Source organism: Camelus bactrianus, chromosome 13 (genome assembly GCF_048773025.1).
Source record: "Camelus bactrianus isolate YW-2024 breed Bactrian camel chromosome 13, ASM4877302v1, whole genome shotgun sequence".
Taxonomy (NCBI): Eukaryota; Metazoa; Chordata; class Mammalia; order Artiodactyla; family Camelidae; genus Camelus; species Camelus bactrianus.
The window spans coordinates 11484076-11492981 of NC_133551.1; the positions used below are offsets into that span (position 1 = coordinate 11484076).

Genomic DNA, 8906 nt, shown 5'->3' on the forward strand with positions numbered 1-8906 from the left:
GAATTAGAGTTTTCTCCTGACGTATCCCCAGGCGTGGGAATGCTGGATAATAAGGTAAGTCCATTTTTATTTTTTTAAGGAACCTCCATCCTGTCTTCTCTAGTGGCAATGCAGCCCACCTTACTGAAGCAGAGCCATGCTCAGACTGTAACGGGTATTTCTAGAGGTCAGACATGAAGTGCAGTGAGCTTGGTCTGTTCCAGAAGAAGAGGGCAGTCTGGCAGGGCTGGAGGAGAGTGACCAGGGCATTGTGGTACAGGCAGGGTTCAGATCACATGGGGATGTGCCAGGCTGGGATCAGGAGCCTTGGCTTCCAGTCATCCCTTGGTAACCTTTGGCCACTGGTTCCAGGACTTCCCCCTAATACCAACATCCATGGATTCTGACACCTCTTGTATAAAATTTCAGAGGACTTACACGGATCTTTCGTGCTCCTACCCGTGTACTTTAAATCCTCTCTAGATTACTCACAGTATCTGAGGCAATGTGAATACTATGTAAGTAGTTGCCAGCCTGTGGCCAATTCAAGTTTTGCTTTTTGAAACTTTCCATTATTCTGAATATTTTCCATCCACAGTTCGTTCAATCTGCTGAATAGGGGGCCCCTAGATATGACAGTGGGCTGTATTCTCAGTCTAATCTAAAACAGACTACCCAAAGTAAAGCAAACCAAACCCAAATGAGCTGTTTTAATTAACAGCATTTAGAGCAGTGGTTCAGTGACACAAGTCTCCGAGCTGACTATTTTGGTGAACAGTGTTCATCTACAGAAGCATGTTCTAGAACCATCTATCACCCCAGATGTCAGCTTTTGTTTATTCTGTTGCTTTCTTAAGCTGAACTGTATCATTACCCAGAATCTCCTTGTTTTCAGCACACTGCTGTAATCTTTTCTGCAGGCCACTCATTTCTTATGTGTTTCTTCCAAAATTTTTATTTCATATAATTTTTCACCTATAAGGTAAAGTAACTCAATAACCTGAATGTAATTTTTCAAAATATGGAAATAACTAAATTAAAAGATTTCACATGAAAACCAATGCTTATTTAATGAAAGCATCATGAAAAAATAAGGGGCAAAAACAAACAAACAAACAAACAATGGATTTAGCTAGGTTTTGCACAGCATAGTGTGTTAGTAAAAGAAGGTTGTGTTCACAGTCTGAATTCTCAAAGTTTGTATGATTTTATTTAACACGACAAACACATGATGGGAGCAATTATTATTAGTGTATTTTGCAGAAGAGGAAAGTACATTTCTTACGAACATGCTAGTGGACTTTATTTGTACATATCTTACACTGAAGATCATAAAATCACAGAGAAAAGAGCCTTCCTTTGGCAATAAGGGCTCATCTGATCGACCTTTCCAGCCCCGTGCCCTGACCGCCTGCACCCCAGGACAGGTTCGCTCAGTGACACGCCCAAGAGACACAGCTGCACGGCCTCCCTCCTCTCCTCCTGAGGCCCTCCACCTGCCAGGACCCAGCTCAAATGCTTCTTCTCCCTGAAACCCTTACCAGGAACCTCCTGTTTATTTCTAATTTTTTTTTAAATATTAAACATTTCTGCATTCTTACCTTACTCCTCCTTTGTTTTCCCCGGTGGGGAACGCCATATTCACCCTCGTGTCTTCTACAAACACAGCACGGTGTTGTCTGTTCACTTGTCAAACACTTGAGAGCTATGTGTCAGGCCCAGGGATAAAAAGGGTGTCCGGCCCTGGAAGGTCGCGGTCCAGCTGGGAGGACTGCAAACAGCTGCGCACACAATGCCACGACTTCAAAATAATTTTTGAGTTTCTTCAACTCTTGCAATTATTGCTGCTGAAACCAATCAAATGTACATACCTCTTAATAACTAATTTTCAAAAGTTCCTAAAATTACAATATACTTCTAGGAATAGCATTTTGCTTATATTAGTTGCTATAACTTACACTCAAGTTCAGCACAGTTACGAGTATAAAGTACTCATCCCAGCTCGGCGTGCTCCCTGTGGTGCCCGCACCTGCTCTCTGGCTTGGTCTCTCTCTTTCTTTGTTTTTCCCAAGTCTGCTTCAAGAGCTTGCTTGCTTCAGTCTTTTGAGGTCTTCCAATAAACCTGTTTTCTCTTTCTTGATATTCCTAGAAATACAAAAGTAACTTATTCCTAATCACGACAGATTGTGGTATAGGCTCTCTTTTACCCAATTCATCCTATTCTGCTGCTGGTCATCTTTCCTAAATTTCAGCTCTGATTTTACCCCGCCCCCTCCAAATGATGACGAGCTTCCCGGAGCCCGCCGGAGCCAGCTCTGAGCATGTGCCCAGCACAGCCGCAGGGCCCTCCCCACCGCTGCTCTCACTGCTCCCGGATGACGACGACCCCCTAACTAGCCCGCCTCTTCCACTCCTGGCACCTGCGGTCCGCCCTCCACACAAGAAGGGGTGAATTGTTTTGAAGAGTCCATTAATATCACTCCTTCATCTGAAACTCTCTGGTGGCTCCCCTGTGTTAGGGTAAATCTGAAGTCCTTATTACCATGACCTTCAGTGTCGCACAACCCAGTGTTGCCTGCTCCTCTGATGCATGTCTCACAAATCTTCCCCCTCCTACTCCACTCCGGCTGCAGAGACCTCCTGGCTGCCTGGGAACATGCTCAGCACACTCCTACCCCATGGTGGTTGCACTGACTGCTTCCCCTGCCTGCAGCTCTGCCCCCCAGAGCCGGGTGTCTCACTCCTGCACTGGCTCAGGACTTCTGCTCAGGTGCGGCCCCAGGAAGGCCTTCCCTGATCCCTCTTTCTAAAATGGCAGCCACCAACCTGGCCCCCAGGTGTGCTGCTTTATTTTCTTCTCAAAACACTCATCAGCACCTGACACTGTATATATTTACTTGAAAGCAAAACTTGATTTTGCTCACCTTTGTGTCACAAATGCAGGAAAAAAAAGGCTTGGCCCAACATTCCACACAACTCTCAATATCCTCCTTCCTCTGCTTCACAGAGTCACACTTATCCTTCAAGACTGAGTTCAAGTGCGGCTCTTCCTGATAACCTCTCCCCCCCACGAACCTTCAATGTCCCTCCAGCACAGCACTCAGTGCTTTGTTTCCCATGACCCTGACCTGTGTGCAGGCCTTTTTTCTTTAACAAGCTGCAAGCTCTGTGGGGACCGAGACTGATGTCACCACCTGGTTACCTGACGGCACTAAGCAGAGGGCAGTTGCTCAGTAAATGAACATGGGGCTCAACTCAGAACTGCTGAAGGAATTCTCGGATTCATGGCAGGACACTTGATACAATTCAGTTTCAAAATAAAAATTGTCAGAAGTTTTGTCTCACACTACCTTAAAACCCAGTCTTACCAAGAAAATAAATCCACCCATAAAGCCCTGTATTATCACGGGTTTTGGCTTCATCATTTCATTGTTGAATCTTCTGTGTAACCTTCTGTGGATGTCATTTCAGGAGAGTTACTGAGGTTCTTCAAGATTTTACTGTGATACACACTCAGGGGCCTCTGGCCGCCTCTCTGACCTGATCTTCCACCACTCTGGTCCTTACTCCTTTCAATATAAAATATTCAGTTCTTAAAATTTCAAAACTAACTCACAGTGGAACTCTGTGTCACTGAAGACAAAAAGTTTATTTTCTCTAAAGAGCAAAACACTAAGTGAGGAGTACACTCTAAGGGAAACGCTGATGTGGGATCTAAAAGAACGCAAACCCTCAGAGTGTTGGCTTATTAGGAATATAAAAATACTTCCTGCCAATTCTCAGAGAAAAAAACAAATCAATGTCCTTCAAAGATTTGATGCATTTTCCTGTGGGGTCTGTGCCCCCTGTCATGTCATTCTAGACTCCCTTCTGAGAAGCACACATTGCCAGTCAGACACATGGAAACTAACCAACCAAATACAGTCCACTACCTGAACCTTAGAATCAATTTTTCTGTTTTTCCAGAGACATTATAAAAGGACGTTAGGACTCCATATATGATCATCTAACCCCAATGTACTAAAGAAATCATTTATTTCATTGTGAAAATTATTTAGAGCTCCAGTTTTGGACCCTGGAATAGATCTTCTCTTTTAAAAAACAGGCAATATAAGATGTGAAATTTTGAAACACTTTACTGAAGCATTTGGTAAGAAACAGATGTAAATCGTCATGCTTCAGAACTAGGCAGATTAGCCTTGGCCTAGAGAAAGGAGATTTTTCCCCCCTACTTACTCAAAAGTGCCCTCACTTGCCAACCTGTGTACTTTCTAGCTTTGTCTGTACAATGTGTGTCTTTTTCTATTTTGCATGAAAGATCAGTGTGAGCTAACAGCAGCCCTGCCTCAATGCCCTAGGTTATCTTACAGAAAAATGGAAGAAGTATGTGAATATGTGTAACATACATGACATTCACAGCCAAAGAAGTTTCTTCTGACAGCAGTCCTATTTGCATGTTTTGGTGAAATGGTTAGTCACTTCTTAAAAGAAGGCAGGACCCTAGCTTGCCCACGGCTGTTGGTTCAGCTCCTTCACTTAACATGTTAAAGGTGGGTGTAGTAACATCCAAAATCCCTTACAGTGTGAGCTCTGCCAGCCCGCCATAGTGAGTGCTGGTTCTCACCACTGAGGCTCCCCTCCTCTGGAGAAACATCCTCACCAAATGGCAGCCCCTGACCCCTGGCCTAGAGGTACACCCACCCACTTACTAGAGCACACTTCAGCCAGGGCCTGACTGGCTGGGGGGCACAAATGGCTTTCCCTCACTTGCCTCATTTGGGGACCAACTCTGCGGTGCAGTCTGCTCTCCTGAGCTTCCTGGTGAGGGAAGAATGACGCCAGCCTCTGGCTGAGACCACGGTCTCACTTGACCTCCCTCCCCTGCCCACCCCCACATTGCATCTCTCGCTCCCCTTCTCCTGAGAGTTATCCTTCAGGAAGTCACCTCCACAAGGACCCCCAGCTCAGGGTCTACTTGTTCGGAACCCGACCTAAGACAGTAAATGATACTGTATATTTATTTTACTATTATTACTAAAAGCATCATTACTGAGATGCATTACATAAGTGTCCCAGGCTTAATGACGGATCAAGAGGGCTATTCAATTTCCTAAAACTGATGTCAAATTCAAATATGAATATGCTGAAAATACTGAAGTATGTATTAGTTGTCTAATGCCAAAAGAAAATCCACTGAAAACTAAAAACATGAAAGTTACAAAACTGAAAATCAATGTAAAATTTTTAAAATTTCCAAGTATAACTAAATGTATTGTTAATATAACAATAAAATGCTTAGAAAGAATCGATTTGATTTTAAGAATTTAAAAAGGACTTACTTTCAGGATGCTAATTTGCTGAATAAGCTCTGGTTTTCCTTGAACATTCACTCTTCATTTTTCTTGTTCATGGAGATCTTTCACTTGATTATACAATTTTTCATTTTCCTTTTTATAAATAGAAAGTTACATTGTAGTTGTCAGCAGGACCTATATAACATTAACATATGTGCTCATGAAAGATACATCCTTTAAATATTTTTAGTCTTTAAATTTCTTGTTTTTGAGTAAGCTTTAAAACATTTTTCAAACTTTCAATTTTCTCAGAAGACAATTTGCTAGCTGAAAACAACTGTTTCCAAAATGCTCCAAATGCTTAGTAAACAAAAAAGTTGCAGAACTTCCCAAAGCCAGCGAGCCTGGCAGTATAATGTACTGCGTTTCACAGGGGTAAGCAGGTGAGTGACTGCAGGAAAAACCACGTCCTGATTTTGCACATCAGGGATGGAAAGGCCAGGGGGGCTGTTTGTGTGATAAAAAAGAACCCGACTCCATATTAGATCTGTTCCTTTGAATTTAACCCTGTGCTCTGTTTTCTAGGCTCAGTCTTGCCATCTCTGCACCTTTTGTGGAACAATGTTGCCAATAGCCTGAAATATAGAGGAGAGCCTGTTCCCAAGGCTCTGACTTTTAAGGACATTAACACATTTCCATTCACATAAAGATAACAAGTTGCAGAATACAAAATAACATTTCTTTTGTTGGAAGTTTACAGGGGCACCATGATCTGACCTACGTGGACAGCTGCAAGAACACAGGATTCCAAGAACAAAGAACTCTTATGTCAAGAAGTTTGCAACAACCAAGCAAGTAGGAAAGGAGCCTGAATTCTGACTTGGGGAAGATGGTTCTCCAGGACCTTAATCTGCCATCTTCTTGGTCTGCCAGCTTTCTGAACGGCTTTCTAAATAAAGTAACTGTTCATTGCCCCAAGACCCTGTCTCCTAACTTACTGGCTTTTGTGCAGTGAGCAGAATGAGTTTGGACTTGGTGACATTTGTACCTTCTTTTTTTCTGTTTTTGGCCCATCTTTCTGTGGTGAGGAAACTGGATGGAGCCACAGTGGGTAGACAGGCTTGTTTCTGGAACTCTCTGCAAGCAAGGAGGTAGAGACTAGGTGTTTCCAGGAGATCAGGATGAGGCAAAGCAAAGCCTAGACCCAGCTCAGCACCTGGATTGAGCTAAAGAGGGACTCAGACAGTGAGATCAGTGGCAATCTGTGCTTAGATGCTCTGGTTTATTAACCTCTTTAAAATTAAGAGTCTGATGAAAACCAAGGACCTTTGTGAATCTAATGAAACTCTGAACTGTCTCACCACACCTGGCCTAATGCCTGGCAGATAGTCTGTGCTTAATTCTGCAGAATTCTTGAAACCCAGAAAAATACGTACATATGTTGATACACAAGTTTTGTGTTCTGTGTGTGTGTGAGGGGTGGCTGGTATACTCATGGGTCTGTTCCTCAAAGCGCCATGCTCCATGCTAGCTCAGAACTGCAGGCAGAGGGTCTGGATGGCTCTCAGTAACTCTAGGGCCGTGTGTCCTGCAAAATCAGTACTATCTCATTTGCAGTAAATGCTGTCATCTCTGATGCAGTAGCACATTCTCTGGATGTCCCTGGAGTGAAACTGCTTCTTATTGGCAGGCTCAAGGCTTAGGTTACTACTGTCAAAGGAGAAAAAGGTAATGAGACAGAAGGGGGTGGGGTGGTGGGGAGGAAATGAAGGTGAAGCTTGTGCTGGAGATCACCAAACCTGTCCTGCCTGCCTGTCAGGTTAGCGTCACCAAGATGCATCACACAGAACAAATGTCTGACTTCTACAGGACACGTACATTTTCTCCCAATTTTAAGTCAAATTTTTTTTCAATCTCAGGGCATTGGAAATTAATGTCTGATTCATATTTCTGAATATAATATCAAAACTAGCCAATATTATCTACTGAAAATCATTACAAAAAATGAAAGAAAAATGGGACAGTTTCTAAGGAAACATGCCTATAACATTAGTCATAGGCAACACGCATTAACTGGTTACTGTGTGGAGGGCACTCAGGTTGGCCTGCACTGTCTTTTTTATGATTTAAATATATATATTTCCTAATGTGGCTTTAATGTCACACAAGTGGCTTTTAAGTGTAAAGCAAGAGAAAACTGGTAGCCAAGGAAAGCTTGCCAGGCTTCTGTTCTCCGAGCCCATGGAAGGCCCCGCCAGCCCATCCAAGCCCTGACCAGCGGGTTTAGCAGTAGCTTTGACAACGTCCCCGTGTCCCTCAGGAACAGCCAGGGCATAGGCCCTGCACTCTCAGAAGCCTGGTTTCCTACGGGGCCGTGGGCACCTCTGGGCCCCTGGCTCACTATACCAGTGAAAACTCCCTTAATCCGTAGTATTTTAACTCTGACTAGGGAAGGGCGGCTCCCCTGGCAGGCAGGCTGGGGGCAGAATCAGCCCACCTTTGCTGCAAGGCTCCGGGAGATGAGGCACTGTCTTATCTTAATTTCACAACCACTCTTATGAGACAGGTACTATCAGACTCATTCCCATTTCACAGATGGGAAAACTGGCTCAGAGGGGGGATGTGACTTGCCTAAGGCTGCACAGCAGGTAATGAAGCCAAGCCTAAAACCAGACTCTGAATCCAGAACCCATGCTCTTAACCACTTTAATTCTGCCCATGACAAATGTACAGACCAAATGATTACTTCCTCATATTGCCAGAATTCCCATTACCTGATAAATGGACACAAATATTTTTAAATGCCTTATTTTCAAAACCAAAGGATCTCATAACAAACTCATTATGTGCTGAAGAACCCTACCTGTTGACGTCCCTGAACAAGTGTCTCTTGTTCCTATTTCTTTTTTTGATTTTATTTTTTCTCTGTGGCAGGAGCTGATGTTTCCTCAAAAGGCAACCACCTTTGTTTCTTGTTTGATTCTTCAATGCTACTTCACTAAGAAAATGCAGAAATTATTTTATTTGGGAAAGGAAATGATGAAGTGAGGAAGAATAAAAGAAAACACAAGGTGCACAGACCTAGAACTGTCTTACAACCACACTGGAATTAGTTTAACACCAGCGACAGTTAATTCATTACAGGATGTTTTGTGCTGATGGCTCTGATGATGTAATTAACTCAGAAATGCTACACAGTGTCATTCTCTGAACTTAGCCCTTCTACAGCAATCTTTCTGAAACTCTGTCTTCCTTGAAGGTCACCACCGTGAACTAAGGGATTTATTTTCAAAAAGGACTGCTAACAAGAGAAGGATCAATATGAGCCAGTTTAAATTCTGATTTTTCCCCAGGGGTTTGATTTAGGCTTTTCTGATGGGAGGCACTCTCGGGAACCAAGTCACTGGCAGCAAACGCATCAAGTCAAAGAGCCACAGGGACAGAGGGTGACAATGCATTTAGCAGGGAGTACTAGTTCTTTTTCCATAAGTAAAAGGAAAAGTAGGACAATGTGTCTAGTACCTTGGCTCTAAGAATATAGTTGTCTTGACTCAGTTGGAATAGTTCCTCCTCCTGCTGTCTCTGTAGTTCCTCCATCTTATCTTCCAAAGCTCTCGCTCTTTTTCTGAGAAT

At 43.3% G+C, this 8906-nt stretch overlaps 1 long non-coding RNA gene across 1 annotated transcript; it reads right to left on the reverse strand.

Annotated features, from left to right (window-relative positions):
• Positions 1 to 736: 736 nt before the first annotated feature.
• On the reverse strand, positions 737 to 8253 carry LOC141579683 (uncharacterized). Its single transcript, XR_012511547.1, has 4 exons — positions 8137 to 8253; positions 5319 to 5426; positions 1938 to 2124; positions 737 to 1823 (listed from the first exon to the last, which is right to left on the reverse strand). It is a non-coding gene; the product is annotated as an uncharacterized LOC141579683 (long non-coding RNA).
• Between the last annotated feature and the right edge of the window lie 653 nt (positions 8254 to 8906).